The sequence below is a fragment of the Lepus europaeus genome, chromosome 18, assembly GCF_033115175.1.
Source record: "Lepus europaeus isolate LE1 chromosome 18, mLepTim1.pri, whole genome shotgun sequence".
NCBI classification, from domain to species: domain Eukaryota; kingdom Metazoa; phylum Chordata; class Mammalia; order Lagomorpha; family Leporidae; genus Lepus; species Lepus europaeus.
Window position 1 is genome coordinate 63,971,996 of NC_084844.1, and position 16,996 is coordinate 63,988,991.

The window sequence follows — 16,996 nt, forward strand, 5'->3', positions numbered from 1 at the left end:
GTAAAACAAATGCTTCTCTGAGTGTGGCCCAGGGGCACGAACCCCACAACATCTCACACACGCAGTGGTCCCGTGGCAACCCTTTTTTTTTGTTTGTTTGTTTGGTTTTTTTTTAGACAGGCAGAGTGGACAGTGAGAGAGAGACAGAGAGATAGGTCTTCCTTTGCCGTTGGTTCACCCTCCAATGGCCGCCGCGGTAGATGCGCTGCGGCCAGCACACCACGCTGATCCGATGGCAGGAGCCAGGTGCTTATCCTGGTCTCCCATGGGGTGCAGGGCCCAAGTACTTGGGCCATCCTCCTCTGCACTCCCTGGCCACAGCAGAGAGCTGGCCTGGAAGAGGGGCAACCGGGACAGAATCCGGAGCCCCGACCGGGACTAGAACCCCGTGTGCCGGCGCCGCAAGGTGGAGGATTAGCCTAGTGAGCCACGGCACCGGCCTAACGTGGCAACCCTTTGTAAAGCATGTGGCACATGACCAGAGCACCCCAGAAACTTGGAGGCGCTGCTGTTTCTCAAACTTCCTTAAACGTGGACCCTCTTCCTTAATCCCGTTGACCTTGGGACACACTTGGGGAAGTGATGGCGTGGGTTCTAGAATTGCTTCACCCATGAGTTGGCCAGGCTCTGGCTCTGCGCCCGGTTGTTCTGTTTGGGTGGTAGAAGGTCATTAAGCTGTGTGTGTGACCGATGCAGGCCTCCGCCTTCCCTTGAGAGCGCGCCACTGAGAACCGAGCCTGTAGCGTCGAATTCACAACAGGTTCCCATCCTCATGGCCTTGACCGATGCTTAACTTCATTTATGAGCCTAGTTTTGGCTAGTCCAAGGGCAGCTGGACTGTCCTCCACGTGGGATAACCCAAGGGGGCCAGATTCACCTTTGAGCCTGAAGAAGTGGAGGCTGTGTGGCCAGACAAGCTGGGGTTCGTGTCCCCCTGAATATCCTCACCACTAAGGGGGGAAGTGTTTCTCTAAGTCTGATGGGATGAAGGGACTGCAGGGAAAGGAAGAAGGGGGCTTCACAGCCACCTGCCCCGGGCAGCTCTCCCGCCGCCAGTGTCCACGGGGCCACAGCGGGGCTGCCTGCACAGGACCCGTGGGCCCCCGCCCCAAGCATCTCACAGAAGCGTCACGAATAAACAGGGGCCGTGTCTGGGGAAGAGGCATTTCTTAACGTCGCGCCGTTTGGGTTTTATTTGAAATCTCCCACTTGAAACCATTGACCATGGCAATCCCTGGAGTCTCGTTCCCTGGGCTGGCTCCATTTGCCCCCAACAAAATCGTCTGTGCGCGCGTAGTTCGGATCCCATGGAATGCCACCACAGAGGCGCCCTGCACAGCTCTGTTTCTGAGGAGTGCTCCGTGTCCAGTGCCTGCCTGCACCCGGACCGTGTGCGAGTTTGAGTGTGCACACATGTGCGTGCTGGGGCCACCCATTCTTCCTGCTTCCCAGCGGCTGTGCGAGTTAGTACCCAGTGGTCAGGACCCTGACCAGAAGGCCCGCCATCACCACGGCCACCGAGGCCGCCAGGGCAGCCCCGCGGCGGAAGAGCAGCTGTCGCACTGACAACCTGCTGGCCGGAGCCCCGGGGGCGGGGGCCACCTCTGGTCTCCCGTAGAAGTCCGTGTGACACCCAGGCCAGGAGTACATCGTCAGAGCTATGCCCGGGTTGCCGCCCGTGGCCACTGCAGGAACAAACAGGAGGAGTTAATAGGAATGCAGGGGCCCCGGGGACCTGCCCTGCCGCCTGTGTTACACCGCGTACCTGGCTATTAACCCCCAGGCCTCGCCACAGCCTTCCAAGTAAGATCAGAGGAGGAAGTGCATGGATGAGCCTCTCAAACAGGGACTTTGGTGTCCACATAAAGCTTCTCCCTAAGGAGACACAGGGCTGCTCAAGTCCCAGCTCGTCCGTGCAATGGCCCAGGACCCAGCGAGTCCTATTGGCACTGAGTTGAGTCTATCTTAACCTCTCGGGACACGTGAAGTCCCCAGGGTTTTGAGAGCTGGCCCAGCAGGAGCTGAGGGCACGGGACATAACCTCCTCCACAACGGACTTTGGGCTGTGTTAACACACGTGTGTGGCACTGGGACCCACCCCCAGGGGGGCAGGCAGGGACAGTGTGTCTGAACACGGAGGGCATCGCTTTGTCACATAGATGTGGGTGAAAGCCAGAGAGGGGCCCTCTGCCTGCCGCAGAGAGGAGACGCAGGCAGCGTGGCCCCTACAGCCCTTGATGGGGGTCCAGGCTGACCTCGCGGGCCCACAGCTGCAGGCCAAGATGGCCTCGCATCCTGGGGGGCTTGGCCAGTGATGGCTTTAGAGCCAGGAGAGCCAAGGCTCAGCTTCTCTCCTTGTGCCTTTAGGAGCTGTGGGAGGGAAAAGCTTTTTCAGCCCCACTCCCTCATTTGAGGATGCTGCTACGTCTGGATCTGGCTGCTATGGGTCACGCGGCCATGTTCTTAGGGCAGGGCCAGGTCGTACCATGCCTGTCACACAGTAGGTCTGTTGTTGTCGCGCTGGTGCTTGGGATGCTCTTCTCACGGTGACAGGGGGAACAGCACGGGCTGCCCAGCCACGTGAGACCCGCAGGGCGGCCGGGAGCAAGTGTCTGTGTGTATCTGTGTGTGTGGGTCTGTGGGTCTGTGTATCTCTGTGTCTGTTTCTGTGCCTGTGTGTGTGTGTCTGTGTATCTGTGTGTGTCTCTGTGTGTTTCTGTGTGTCTGTTTCTGTGCCTGTGTGTGTGTGTATTTCTGCGTCTGTGTATGTTTCTGTCTGTGTATATCTTTGTGTGTGTATCTGTGTGTTTCTGTGCCTGTGTGTGTCTCTGTGTATTTCTGTGTGTCTGTTTCTGTGCCTGTGTATCTGTTTGTGTCTGTGTGTATCTGTGCGTGCCTCTGTATTTCTCTGTGTGTGTGTGTGTGTGTGTGTGTGAAAGCAGAAGCCGCCAGGACCACATTACCTGAAGACACTACGGCCTTGTCAGGCCCTGGGCTGGGGGCTGTGCACTCTGCTCCCTGCTGCTGCTGCTGCTGCTGCTATAGCCCCGCGTGCTTCTGGGCCTGAAGGAGAGAGCGTGCACCTGGGCCAGCCTGCACCCTCCCGCTCTCCCGGGCCAGCCTGCACCCTCCGGCTCTCCCGGGCCAGCCTGCACCCTCCGGCTCTCCCGGGCCAGCCTGCACCCTCCCGCTCTCCCGGGCCAGCCTGCACCCTCCGGCTCTCCCGGGCCAGCCTGCACCCTCCCGCTCTCCCGGGCCAGCCTGCACCCTCCCGCTCACCCGGGCCAGCCTCCACCCTCCGGCTCTGCCGGGCCAGCCTGCACCCTCCCGCTCTCCTGGGCCAGCCTGCACCCTCCCGCTCTCCACCAGCTTGGGTAGTTGGGTTCTTTCCACCCATATGGCAAAGCTGGATTGAGTTCTTGACTTCTGGTTTGACTGGCCCCATCTCAGCCATTGCAGGTATTTGGGAAATAATCCAGTACAAAAGAGCTCTCTCTCCCTCCCTCTGTCTCTCTACTTCTCAAATAATCATTTCAAATTTAAAAAATATGAAAATCATTGCCGTATGCCAAGCCATGTGCTAGGTACTGGGAATAAGATAGAGTCCTCTCTTGGAGTTTCCATAGCAGAAGCTGTGTCAGACAGTACATGATAAAATAGATTATGAAAAGGGCTCTGAAGGAAGTCAGCTGGGTTCTGGTCACAGCAGTATGCTTTGCGGACTTTAACATCTTACGTATCTTCTCTATGGGCCACACAGGGCAAAACCACTAAAAAGTGCCATTGTTACTTCTAGGTGTTGGACCTCTCAGTTGCAGAGATGCCCACTTGCTCGGGAGGACGCCCAAAGATCCAGACTCCAGACCAGTTGATGCAAAAAGCACGAGGTTTTTATTGAACGTTTGCGCAAACGGGCCCCCACCCCAGGCAGTGAGGAGCCCTGAGCGGCAGTTTCACACAGGTTATATAGGCAATGAATTAGCATATTCCTAATGCGCATGCATAGGATTGGTCAGTTCAGAGGGACCATTAGCATATGGGAGAACGCTGGCGAAGAATGCTGGTGGAGAGTGCTGGTGGAAAATGCAGAGGTGGCACGGGATTGGCTAGTTCGGAGGGACAATTAGCATACCGGAGAATGCTGAGGGAGAGTGCTGAGGGAGAGTGCTGAGGGAGAGTGCTGAGGTGTTACAGGATTGGCCAGTCGCAGTGACATCATAAGTGCGCACCTAGAGACTCTCCGAAGGGGAGGGGCAGCTCTGTTCTGGGCGCGCCCAGAGGTTTCCTGGAGGGGAGGGGCAGTTCTGCTCTGGGCGTGCCCAGAGGTTCTCTGAAGGGGATTGACTTTTCCTTCCCAGAGAACGTCCTGCCCGCTGGACTCTGGGGAACATCTAACTTCTTAAGAAGCCCCCGATATTTGCCCAGGCCTAGTTTCTTGTCCCTCCCCCCATAAGGGTCCTTCATAGGTTAGCAGCTGTACTGAGCCAGGGTAGAATGGGGGAAGTTTTCCTATGCCAATGTAAACTGCTATTGATTTCTGTTCTAATCATCACACCCACACTGAATTGCCCATGTCTCTACAGAAATCTTCTAAGAACTGATTTCATTGTAGCCCCTACCTAACAGAATTGTCAAATATGAAAACAAGGATACTGAGACTTTAGAGGAAATGGCCTTGTTCCATAATAAATAAGCATAATATGTGTCCTCCTACCTCTGCCCTAACTAGCCCTGATGGGAGGAAAGACTGCTCTTGGATTTGAACTTGGAGGAGGAAACTTCAAGCTAGCAACCAGAACCAGATAACTCTGAAGACCCCCCCAAAAAAAACCAGCCCTGTTACTTCCTTGGGAAACTCCGCCTCCCCAGCCCCACCCCACACTAGTGGGCTGCTGGGGTTCTGGAGCCACCTGGGTCTGTGACCCAGTGGCTGTAGAAAAAGGCTGTCCTGGCTCAAAGCAGAAGAGCCCTGGAGGCGGAGCCTAATAAAGAGTGTGTAAATAAAGGTCAGGTGTCATAAAGGGTGGGGCGGGGTTCAGTTGCTAAGGCATGCCCTCTAAGGGGCTGCCATAATTCATTAACTCATGCTCAGGGCATACTGTGTGTGCCCCAACAGCCTGAGTTACTGTATCCTGAAAATTCATTAGCTCATGCTCAGGGCATACTGCATGTGCCCCAGCAGCCTGAGTTACTGTATCCTGAAAACCCTGTCAATGACCCATTTGTGCCTGTGGGTCACATGGCTCCTCTTCAACTGGCAGCCTTTGTGGCTACCAGTCCAGGCGACTCAGCCCCTGGAGAGGGCCCAGGACCTGGTCCAGCTGACCTCCAGCCTCCCTTGGCTCTCTGAGCCCTGGTCTTCTCACTCCTCGAATGCCCCACCTGAATCACCTGACGCGCTCACACTCCCGGCAGACCCCGGCAGCTTTGATGACCTGCGGTCTTCTGCTCCCTCTCAGATGCTGGCCTCACCTCAAGAGTCCACTGTGAGTTTTGTTCCTTTTCTGGACATGGATTCAGCTCAAGGGCTGCCCCCAGAGTCAGAACAGCTTGCTGCTCCGTACCAGTATTTCAATAGGTTTCCTCGACAACAAAGGCTACCAGAGGCCATTCCCGTGCTAGACAGGGATCAGGATCAGCCCCTAGTTCTGCCTCCTCGACTGGAAGGAAAGGTTCACCAGTCATTTGAAGCACTCGTTCTGCCTCCAGACAGTCAGAGTTCACAAGGAAACAAGTTGATTGTTTCACCCCTGATCCCCAAGAAAGATCTAGCTCGGCTTAGACGACTTCCTAAGGTTGGTGTAGGAACTCCAGACAAAGCGGCCAAGCTTCAGGGTCAAAATCAAGTTTTGCCGGCTGACAATGTGGTCTATCCTGGTGGTTTTCCTACGGAATCCCAGGAGAACCCAGCGGAACCTGCACAGCCTTCTGAGCAGGCTGAACCATCTCAATTCCTGCTGGAGGGCCAGACTCCAAATCCAGAGACTCAGGAGCCCATCCAATCCTCCTCCCCACAGCAAGAAGAACAAGCTCCACCTCCACAGCCCATTGAAACCGATGAGCCTGCTTCAACCCCGCAAGAGGTCCCAGTACCAAAACTACAGCAGCCCGAGGAAGAAGCATCTCCATGGCAGCAGGAGGCCCCAGCTCAGAATCCATTTGCTACTGCAGAAGTAGTAGGTCAGGCATCAGTGCATCACCATCTTCACACTCCATCCTCACCTCAGGTTGTAGCTCTCCAAGCAAACTTCCCCAGCGTCACACTGAAACCTGCAGACACGGAACTGACAGAAGCCTCAGAGGCCGGTGAGGAAGTTCAATCTACTCCAAGCACGGAGCAGGCTCCAGCGCAGCCTCTGGAGCATCCTGAGGAAGTGGGACTCCCCTCAACCCAACAACAGGCCCCAGTGCAGACTCCAGAATTCCCTGGGAAGGTGGAATCTTGGACTCAAGAGGGTCTAGCTCAGACTTCAGAGCTCCCTGAGGAGACAATTCCAACATTAGGTCCGGATCAAAATCAACCTCCACTATCACCCAGTGTTTCAAATCAACCTTTAGACCTGGCACTTACCATTACTACAGAACCTACTACAGAGGCTGAGCATCCTACAGAACTGAGCAAGACTACAGCTCCATCTCCAAACCTGACTCCAGTCACAACTCAACATTTGGACCTGGGACTTACCATAACTCCAGAAACCAGTAGTATGGTGACTGAACCCTCTACAGACAAGCAGGAGACCTCAAGTCAACCTCCCAAGGAGGGTGTAACCCAATCTCCAACACATCAAGAGGTGACAGTTCCAACACTGGGTCATAATCAAGCTCAATTTCCAACATTGCCTACTAATATCACAGTTCAGCCTTTGGACACAATGCTTACCATAAATGCAAAGCATACCAGGAAGGCTGAACATTCTACAGCCCTAAAGAGGACTAAAGTACCTCCCGTGCACCATGAGGAGGTACTTTCACAACCAGACCAGGTTCAGGTGCAGCATCCAACCCTGACAGAAGTCACAGTTCAACCTTTTGATGTAGAACTTACCCTAACTCCAGAATCCATTGTGGAGGGTGAACCACTTCCAACCACCCAGGAGACTTCAGGGCAGCGTCCAGGGCCACAAAATGAAGCGGTCTATCAGCCTCCAGTTTATTATGAGATGGTAGTTCCAAAACCAAGTCAAGATCAAATTCCGCATCCAATGTCACCCAGTGCCACAGCTGAACCTTCAAAGCTAGAGCCAACCATAACTCAGGTACCCACTACACAGGATGGACATTCTACAGCCTTGAAGCCTATATCTCCTCCTCCTTATCCAATGTACCCTGAGGTGACATTTTCACCTCCAGTCCAGATTCAGACTCAGCATACAAACCTGCCTCAAGTCACAGTTAAGCCTCGGGACCTGGAAATTACCCAAACTCCACAACGTACTACAGAGGTTAAACCTTCTACTACCACGCAAATGACCCTAACTCCTTCTACAGAGCCACTAAAGGAGCTCGTACCTCAATCCCCAGGGGACAATGAGATGAAAGTTCCAACAGCAGGTCAGCATCAAGCTCAGCACCCACTATCACCCAGTGTCATAGCTCAGCCTTCCAAGATGGAGCTTACCAGAACTCTGATACCCACTACAAAAGCTGGCCACTCTCCATCCCTGAAGAAGACTACAGATCTACATCCAAGCCAGGTTCAGACTCAGCACTCAACCCTAACTGAAGTCACAGATCAGCCCCTGAATGAGGCTGCCACCATAAATGTATGTGAGCTCTGTTCCTGCAGAAATGAGACACTTTCATGCACTGGCCTCAGCCCAGTGCAGAAGCTTCACAAAGTTTCTGTACCAGAGCCCAACAGCTACAACGGCACCTTCAGCATATTGTAAGAATCTCCCTTCCTCATAGTTCCCTACAGCCTGCCTGTCTCAGCAGCTTTTCCTCAAGAGCATCCTGAGCCCTCCTCAAGTCCCCACCTTATGTTGACTGTGTGTGTGTGTGTGTGTGTAGTTTTTTTTTTTTTTTTGACAGGCAGAATTAGACAGTGAAAGAAAGAGAGACTAAGAGAAAGGTCTTCCTTTTTCCATTGGTTCACCCCCCCAAGTGGCCACTTTGCTTGTGAGCTTTCGTTATCCTCCTTCTCTTCTTAGTCTTGTGTGCCTTCTTCAGTCTCATGTGATTGCCCTTACTCCTTTGCCTGATTATTTATGTATTGACATTCACCATATTATTACCTCATTGCTTTACTCCCATTCTTAAACACAACCCTCATCCCAACTTATTAGAGATGATACAACAGTTTTAAGGATAGATTCTGGAGCCAGGTTGCCTGGCTTTGAACACAGGTCTCTCAGTGATTAGCTTTGTGACTTTGGAAAAGTTATTTAGCTTGGATTCAATCTCCTCATCTGTAAAGCTGGCTTAAAGAATTGTGCGATGGACGTAACAGAAAATAGAAACGGGTGACTCCACAGTCTTTCCCTGGATGACAGTGAGAATGATGGTGGTCTGTAAGGCAGAAGCACAGCAGTCAGAAAGAAGAGCCCGTTTGCAGGAGATGTGTTCGGTGTTAGGCACTTTTTATTGGTGAGCATAAAGTAACCCGAGTGGACATATCCACCAGACAGGTGAGCAGACAGGTATCTGTTTTATTGCTGCTCCTGCTTCCAGGAAAATGTGTACCTAAAACAAATAGGTTCATTGTTGCTGAGGACTGAGGACAGAGTGAAAGGTAAGCACTCACAGCAATTCAGAGTTGAAGCTAAATATAAGTCATTTAACAGCTTCTTGTAAACATGTGTCGATTATGAGTACCTTCCCACTTTTGAAAAAGTGCAAAGAATGTAGGATAAAATGTGAAAGTATGAACCCCCACAAACCCTCATCATCCCCTGGTCCTCACTCTATCACCCATAACCCAGGCTGTGTGTCTTTCCTTCCAACCTCCTCTCACTTTTTTCCCTATGGAGGTAATGCTTGGCTCCTGGCTCAGTGATCGGCACTTTTACCCTATGCTGTATTCCAAAAGGCTTTCCCACATCAGCACATTAGTCCCTCTGATTTTAAATTGTCTGTATCCATTCCGTACTTGGAAAGATTTCAGCAGAGGGTGCTTGGCCAAAGCACTGGTATTACCTGTCATAGGTTTTCATTATTCTTATTTGTGACAATACATTTTGCCCATTTTTTTCTTGAATTATTTATCCTTTTCTCACTGATTTATAGAAGTCACTTTAGACACCTGAGTTATTTTGGTGAAAATACTTAATATTCAAAGTGACTGTCTTTACTGTCAGAGATTGCACAGAGACGAAGCTAAGCTTCTGAGAGGATGCTTCATTGTTTGTCAGTGGCCCCACATTATTTGTTGAGTGAGCAAACCGGGAAGCAGAGAGCTATGGACCTTAAGAGCACTGGTATTTATTAGAAAGCTGATAATATTTCTGTATTTCAATACTCCCCCATGAGGGTGCCTCATTTTGTTCATTCTTTTCCAACCTATTTATGGATATGAACTGTGTTCCTTTACAGAAATTTCCAAGGAAACTCAATTTCTTTCATTGATGAAAATGTATGGAAAGCATACCATTGGGCTGAGACACTGTGAGTACACGCTCCCAAAACATGAATACAAAAAACTAACTGCATTGTAAGAGCTTTCTTGTTCTACTATTTTGAGGTCAGTATGTCAGAAAAAGTATTCCCCTCTCCATGTCACAATCAACATCTGTTGATTATAATTCTATGGTTGTTTTAACAAGGCATAGAATTTGAAATAAGAATCATTTATCAGTAATACTGATTATATTCTTAGTAGATAAAAAGTGATAGGGATAGTGAAGACCTTCATTGTGTCCTAACTCCCTACCTATGAGGGAATAATCACTGCTCTGAGTTTGGCATATATCCTTCCAAAAACTTACCTACAAACATATTTACATAGAGCATAATAGGTTTGTTGTGTGGTTTCTTTTTTTTTAACCTAAATAGTAACATCCCGCAACTTGGCTCTTTCACTTCATGGTTTCTCCTGGATTTCTTTCCCTTCTAGTACTCAGTCAGTTATCCTATTCATTTAACTCCTACATGAAATTCTATAGTATGGATGGCCATTTCACAGTTTACTTAATAATCCCGCTATTGATGGATTTTGGATTATGTCCACTTCTCATGTATTGCTTCAAGGAAAATCCTTGTGCACACTTGTGAACATGGACAAGCATTTTGCAAAATAGAAGTCTAGAAAGAAAATGGGGAGGCTAGTGCTGTGGCAGAGTGGGAAAAGCCTCCACCTGCCATGCCAGCATCCCATATGGGCACTGGTTTGAGCCCTGGCTGCTCCACTTCTGATCCAGATCTCTGATATGGCCTGGGAAAGCAGTGGAAGATTGCCCAAGTGCTTGGGCCCCTGCACCCATGTGGGAGACCTTGAAGAAGCTCCTGGCTCCTTGCTTTGAATCAGCACAGCTCCGGCAGTTGTGGCCAACTGGGGAGTGAGCCAGTGGACTGAAGATCTCTCTCTCTCTCTCTCTGCCTCTCCTTCTCTCTGTGTGTAACTTGACTTTCAAATAAATAAATAAATCTCAAAAAAAAAAATGAAAATAGATGGAGACTACAGAAATAGGAAATTTTAATCGCCCTCAGAAAAGCTGTGCACACTTACTTACACTCCAGCTAACAGAAAATAAGAACATTCATTTCCCTTCATCCTTTTTAAAAAGATGTATTTGTTTACTTGAAATATGAGAGTTGAGGGAAGGGGGAGATGGAGCGAGAGCAAATGAGAGAGTGAGAGAAAGAGAGAATCTTCAATCCACTGCTTTATCCCCAAATGCCCAAAACAGCCATGGCTGGGCCAGGCCAAAGCTAAGATCTAATACTTGATTCTGGGTCTCCCACAAGGATGGCGAGGAATCAAGCACTTGGACCATCATCTGCTGCCTCCTAGGTGCACTAGCAGGCATGTGGCTCAGAAGCAGAGGGCCCAAAACTTTAACCAAGCTCTCCAATATGGAATTTGCGCTTCTCAAGTGAGGGCTTAGCCTGCTATGCCCCAACACTGACTCTTCAAGCCTTCACCTTTTCACCTCGGGATGCTCTGTATTTTGCTAATGTGACAGGCAAATAAAAGGGTTCCCAGCTGAATTTGGATTTCTCTGATTACTCATAAATTTAAATGTCTTTATATACTTATTGAATATCTATGTTTCGTTGAGGTTTTGTCCACTGTCCATTTGTTGAATTATCTTTTCCTTACTGATTTTTGAAAGGAATCAGTTTAGACTCCCAATTTTGGGGGAAAATACTTAACATTAAAAGTAATTAACTAAAAATAAAAATCTATCATGTCACCTCAGACAGTGAACTAGAAATTTTGAAGTGCTGAGTGTAACATAATAATAAAAAAAAAAAAAGAATTAACTGACATTTTTCACAACAGTTTGCGGGTTATATCACTGGGACAACTTGTATAGATGTCATAAATTATTTCTGAATACAAACAAGACATATAACAGACAAAGGAGAAGGGTTATGATCACTTTAAGATAAATTTTCCCAGGGCCTGTGCAGTGGTGCAGTGGTGCAGTGGGCTAAGCTGCTACTTGTGGCGCCGGATTCCTCTACGGGTACCAGTTCTAGTCCCAGCTGCTCCACTTTAAATCCAACTCTCTGCTATGGCCTGAGAATGCAGTAGAGGATGGCCCAAGCACTTAGGTCTGTGCACCCATGTAGGAGACCCCAAAGAGGCTCATGGATCCTGGCTCCTGGCTTCCAATTGGCCCAGCTACAGCCATTGCAGCCATTTGGGGAGTGAACCAGTGGATAGAAGACCTTTCTGTCTCTCCTCTCCATCTGTAATTATAACTCTCAAACAAATAAATAAAATCTTTTTTAAAAAAGATAAAAGTTTCCCCTTAGCCTACTATCTCATTTCTGATGGGAAAATGCTAGAATCAGGCAGTTGTGACTTTTAATTTATGATATTTCTTAAATACAATACACAGTTTATATTTATTTTGGTTATGCTTCATTTGAAGATGTCCCAAACTTGTAAGAAAAATCAAAGTCAGGGCTGGCACTGTGGCATAGCAGGTAAAGCCACCACTCGCAGTGCCAGCATCCCATATGGGTGCCAGTTTGAGTCTCAGCTGCTCCACTTCTGATCCAGCTCTTTGCTATGGCCTGGGAAAGCAGTGGAAGATGGCCCAAGTCCTTGGGCCCCTGCACCCACATATGGGAAGACCTGGAGGAAGCTCCTGGCTCCTCATTAGCACAGCTCCGGCCATTGTGGCCAATTTTGGAGTGAACCAGTGGATAGACGACCTACCTCTCCCCTCTCCCCTCTCCCCTCTCCCCTTTCCCCTGTCCTCTCTCCTTTCTCCCTTCTCCCCTCTCCTTCTCTCTGTGTGTAACTCTTTCAAATAAATAAATAAATCTTTAGAAAAAGAAAAAATCAAAGTCATCTGACACAAAACTAAATAACACTAGTTTCCTCTGAAGAGTGAAGAAGGGAGTTGGAAAGGCTAAGGGATAAAGGGAAGGGGAAGAAAATTTAATTTTTATTTGAGAGGCAAAGGCAGCATGCTATAATACACTGTTCACTCCCCAGATGCCTGTAGTGGTGAGACTGGGTCAGTCAAACTCAGGAACCTCAAACTCAGTCTTGTTCTCCTATATGGATGGCAGGGATTTAAATACTCAGCTATCATTACTGCCTCCCAGGTCAACCTTAACTTGTAGCCCTGGCATACCTCAAACATGGGGCTTTGGTACTAGAGTTTGGGGGAAAAACAGAAGGAAATGGCAGTTTTGCCAATCTTGGTGCCTCCCAGTGTTAGGTTCTAACAGGGACATTGTGACCCACAGAGCAGACATTACATTTATGATTTGGTGGGAAGGATGGGTAGGTGTATAGAGATGGACAAAAAAGGGAGAGTGGGAAAAATGGTTTAAATTAAAATACAACAGACATCACCACCCTAAAAGTAAATTAAAATCAGGATATTTAAACAGCACCATTATCCTCTACATACGGAGTTATTCCTATGAAGCAAACAGCTGCAGTTAGTTGTCATTTTGATTCAGAAGTACCTCTTTCATTTTCCAGAATCCTCAGTGAAAATAACTTGACTGAATTACATAAGGACTCATTTGAAGGCCTGCTATCGCTCCAACACTTGTAAGTCATTTAATCGTATTTATTTATGAGATTTTAGTTATATTATCTAGGAAATAAATATGGGTCCCAACTAGATAATCCCTAAGGTTTCTTCTGGAAGTCTACACTGTAGGGTCTCATATCTCTAATGTGGAATACCTATTATGTGCTTTGTGTTTTAAAATTATATAAACAAGAAGCAGAAAAAACTTCACTTTTAGAGGAAAGTGGTAATATCTGATTAGTTACTGATAACCATATGGACTCTGTTTTATAAATATTCATATACTGATTGATTATATTTGTGTTTAATTTACAAGCAATGGATGAAATAGGATCCAAGGTCTGTCTTCATACAGGTCCTAAGTTAAGAATGAGTTTTACATTTATAAAGGACTGTAAAGAAAAACAAAGAAACAAGAAAATGCAACAGAGACAATATGTGGCCCACCAAGTCTCAAACATTTATCATCTGGCCTTTACAAACAAGGTTTGAACAAGTTGGTTTAATACAACAAAGGGAAGAAAACAGAAACCAACAACATTAATTTGAATGCCGTCAACTGAAAGTTGTTAAATGATCTAATCTTGAATAAGTTAATCTTTAACCATTAAGTGACTTGCTAAACAGGTAAATTATATAAACAATATTATCAAGAATACTAAGCTACCAAGGGAACAGATTTGGCATTCATGATTTCAATTAAGGAACTATTATACCCATGCTGGAAATAGATAATTAAAACAATGGCTACATAGTATTGGGAAGTGTACATCATTAATCCTTATTAGGCTAATTACTGGGCCTCTTTAGCAAATAGATTCTTGTCTCAAAAGTACAAGGCTTAAGGAACATAGCATGTGATACTGAAAACATTTCTTTGAATGATCAGAACTTCTAGGCCAAAGAGGACAACCACATCTGCATGGTTCCTCTGAGCACCTTTGCCATCTGGGCTCTGGAACCTTGCAAACATGTTTGGAGAAAAACAAATGAGACTACTGCCGGTAGAATAGGCCCTTCATGGTTTCTGCTGGAAAATCCCTTGTAGCCTAATTAGTTTATGCTAGCATATGTATTCACATCACTTTCAAAATGCCAATCAATTGTTTAAAGCTGAAAGAGAAAGCCAAACACTTTGTCTAGTACTGGAGACACATAAATGAGTAAGACAGGATCCCACCTTCCCAGGAGCTCACAATCTTGCAGGGGAAACAAATACACAAGCTCAAACCAAGACCCAACAAGCGCTATGTAGCTGACAGAATGCTGCAGAGGGGCCAGGGAATAATAAAACCACATTGCTTTTTAAAAATTCACTTTTCCTTCTTCTACCTACTCAACCATTCATTTATTTCATAAACACCTGAGTTTATTTCCATGAGTCAGTTTGAAACATAGTGGGCAATGTAGATGAGCAAGGCCAAATCCATGCTTTCAAGAAGTTTATGTTCTGGGGAAATGGAAGGCATAAGTAACGATATGAAAAGAAATGGATATAGAGTCCAGACGAAGGAGAAGAGACTTTGGGCTGGGTCAGGGATGATGTTACTGGGAGCAATGCCAGTTGAACAGGACTTCCAAGGGGGCAGTGTGCATCATCAAGCAGACATCTTGGAGAGAATATCGTGGGAGAAAGGGAAAACATGGGAGCTTCTGAGGAATGCCATGGGTATCCATAGGGAAGCAGGGAAAGCTGGAGACTGAAGCCATGTCTTCCAGGCCTTTGAATGCTGAGCAAGAGTCACCATGGGGAACCATGCTGTCACAGCAGTGCTCTAAAACAGTCTTGAGTTTGCATCACAGTTCCTTGGGGCTCTGAACCCTACCCCACAGTTACTGCCTGAGTCAGTCTAGAACAGGGCTGAGAATCTGCATTTCATAAGCACCTAGGTGATGCTGGAATCGGAGAGTCACTTAGGGCAAGTCCCACTGGTGACTGTGGGTGGGACAGGTGAGAGAAGGAGATTCTAGAGATGGAGCCACCAACAGATGAGTTGCAGGTGAAAAGTGAGGGTCAAATTGTAATCAGTGGAAGTTAGAGAGTCCTCTACCACCAAGAGTATTTTCAAGTGAGAATCCAGTGTCGTGCTGTTTTCTGACATTTCTATCATGGCTTTCATGGAATATCAAGCAACAGGCAACAAATAAATTTCCTCTAGTATGACAGAAAGTGTAATTCTGAATCAGTTCAAAATCATGAATTAATTAGAGCACCAATTTCCTTTCCAATGGTTTGAAAGGGCATCTTTTTTTTCTGGTATTGAATGAAGTTAGAAAAATAGGACTAAACCAGGAAAGGTGTGAAAATGTGAGTGTTCTTTTGAATACTAGACACTAAAAATGGAGATGACAGCTTTGCTCCTTGTTTCAAATGGATGAAGACTATGAAAGTTCATCTAATCAATTCTCCCTCTCTCAGGGAAGTTTACCACCACAATCTATCAAGATCTATAGTTGTGTATGTCATTTATGAAGGTTCTAACAGTGAGACTATTAGGAGAGGTTATAAGAAGGGTTAGTATCTCCAGAAGGTCAAATACAAGTCCAAAGCTTTACAGTTTAGGTAAAAACTGAATATCAGACATTATCAAATGCAAATTTTATTACCCCACTGACTACATAGGTAATAGCTAACCAAGGCAATGTTTTCCTTTCCTAGAGATTTATCCTGCAATAAAATAGAGTTTATCGAAAGACGTGCATTTGAGTCACTCCCTTTTCTGCAGTCTGTGTAAGTTACAATCTCATCACAATTGGAATTTTAATAAATCTTCACTGTTCACCTTGAAATAGGGTTAAGCTTCTACTTTACATTTGTAGTAGAAGGTTACTAAAATTCTGTGACAGGTCCTTTCCCTCTCTAGCAGAGATGCTATCAGATACAAAGGTCAGAGTGAATCCCACAGAGCAGTGCTTCTCAGCCAACAGGAGTTTGCATTTAGGTAACATTTTACAGCCCTGCACGTGCTGCTGGCACCCAGTGGGCCAAGGCCAGCCTGCTGTTAAGCCACCTACTATGGACAGCACAAACCTCCACTAGAAAAGCATTATCGAATCCAAAATGTCAATAGCATTCAAGTTGTGAAACTGTTCCAGAGAAATAAAGATCACACAGTACAAGTATGTCGTGTGTAAAATGAAAATGATATGATGAAATTTATTGTAAATGTCCAAGTATAATTCAAAACAAAATCTTCCAGTACCTGTAAATTCTTTAGTGTGTAGATAAAATGTGGAAGTATTGTTTCATCTATAAAAATTAGAATCCCTCCTGAGAGAAGAGTATTCTTAAAATATATCTTTTTTCTTATTCATTCTCTTTGATTGTGTCTTTTATTGTAGAAATCTTGGTTGCAATTTACTGACAGAACTGAGCTTTGGGACATTTCAGGCGTGGCATGGAATGCAGTTTTTGCACAGTGTGTAAGTGAAATAGATGATGAACACATATTTAAAAACCATTTATGTGTAAAAATTGTATATAGTTATGGTTATCTGGGTATTAAGTCCTGTATATAAACTCTGCAAAGGAGGTCTTAATTTCCATTTTTTTTTTCAAAAATCTAACACCAAGTACTCTGGGAGAAAAACATTCTTGTGCTTTCTCAGGGTAACCTGCTTTTAAGTCATAATGCAAAAATAATTCCTGGGACCCAGCCAAAGGGCACATCTCTCCCCATCACCCAGATCATGAGCTTTTTCCAAAATGTATTTAGCTCTCGATTTATAAATTATCTGTGGATACTAAGAACCTTTGAAATAGGAAGAAGTGGTGTATATGTTAAACTGTAGGCATGGAAAATCATGGAAAAGAATTCATGGAAAAGAAA

The 16,996-nt window shown here is 46.6% G+C and overlaps 1 pseudogene; it reads left to right on the top strand.

Moving 5' to 3' along the window:
• Nucleotides 1–5,168: 5,168 nt before the first annotated feature.
• LOC133746901 (leucine-rich repeat-containing protein 37A2-like) overlaps nucleotides 5,169–16,996 on the top strand; it is a 51,415-nt pseudogene continuing 39,587 nt past the window's right edge.